Raw genomic sequence first — 1,941 nt, forward strand, 5'->3', positions numbered from 1 at the left:
GACAGGGAGAGACCGAGCAAAAAACGTCTATCAACGCATCGATGAGCGTGACCGGAAAGAAAGGAATATGTATATATATATATATATATATATATATATATATATATATATATATATATATATATATATATATATATATATATATATTAGTTCACTGCAGAACAAAGGCCTCAGACATGCCCTTCCACTTGTGTCTGTTTATGCTCTTGCTGTGCCAGTCTACACCAGCAAATTTCCATAGTTCGTCAATCCATTGTCTTCTTTTCCTTCCCCTACTTCTTTTACAATCTCTAGGGGCTCATTCTGGTAGACTTAATGTCCGCCTATTATCTGACATTCTCATTATATATCCTGCCCATGCTCATTGCTCATTTATTTTTCTTTCATGTTAGAATACCCTCTATTTCAGTATGCTTTCGTATCTATAGTGTTCTTTTTCTGTCTCTTAGTGTTATTCCCATCATCATTCTTATCTATACAGTATATACAGTATATATATATATATATATATATATATATATATATATATATATATATATATATATATATATATATATATACATATATAATATATATATACATATATTTACACACGCACATATATATATATATATATATATATATATATATATATATATATGTATATATATGTATATATATATATATATATATATATATATATATATATATATATATATATATATTACATATACATATATATTTGCATATATATATATATATATATATATATATATATATATATATATATATATATATATATATATATATAGATAGATATATATATATGATATATATACATATATTTACACACATATATATATTACATATACATATATATTTATATATATATATATATATATATATATATATATATATATATATTTATATATATATATATATATATATATATATATATATATATATATATATATATATATATATATATAGCCAGACACTAGCTCTTTATTATATACTAGAGATAACTATTACAAGATTTTGATCGATGTGTTCACAGGTAATATCTTTAACCAGACACAGCTTTTCCATCACTTTTTTTCCCACTTACGGTTCTTTTATGTCATTTTCATGACAATATCCAATGTATAACAGTGATTGCAGGTGTGGCACATACGCTCAGGTAATTGCTACAGAAGTACAGAATGTTAGTGAGGTCAATCAGTGACCCGCAGACTCGGGGAGAGATAAAATTTATTGGGTCATTATCGTATTGATTTTACATAACAAATATAATCGTGCAATGCGAGCTGCTAGTTGACACGTTATTTAGTCATATATATATATATATATATATATATATATATATATATATATATATATATATATATATATATGTGTGTGTGTGTGTGTGTGTGTATGTATGTATGTATATATATGTATGTATATGTATGTATATGTGATGTGTGTGTGTTATTGGTATTTTTGTATATATTACACATGTATGCATGTAGATTGATAGATGTAGATATGTGTTTATGCATATATATATACAGTATATATATATATATATATATATATATATATATATATATATATATATATATATATATATATATATTTATCCTACTAGCGTACGCTACCCGTCAAATTTAATGGCTAAATATTTAGGTAGATATGCACACACACGCACACACCACTCCTCTCTTCACGGTATGTATGTATATTCACATACAACTTTTAAAGAATAAAAAATAAAAGTTTGATACTATATTTCTCAAATACGGGAAGAACGATATACTTATTATTACAAATGTTGGCACAACTTCCTTAGTGTAGATTATGATGTTTGGGACCATTCATAAATATTTGAAATAGACTATTGAAAAAGTCCCTTTCCTGCTCAAGCTCGATAGTTTCTTGTAGTGTCTGTAACCTAGCTATCCTTGTGAGCTAAGGATGGGG

The sequence above is a fragment of the Palaemon carinicauda genome, chromosome 4 (genome assembly GCF_036898095.1).
Source record: "Palaemon carinicauda isolate YSFRI2023 chromosome 4, ASM3689809v2, whole genome shotgun sequence".
Taxonomy (NCBI): Eukaryota; Metazoa; Arthropoda; class Malacostraca; order Decapoda; family Palaemonidae; genus Palaemon; species Palaemon carinicauda.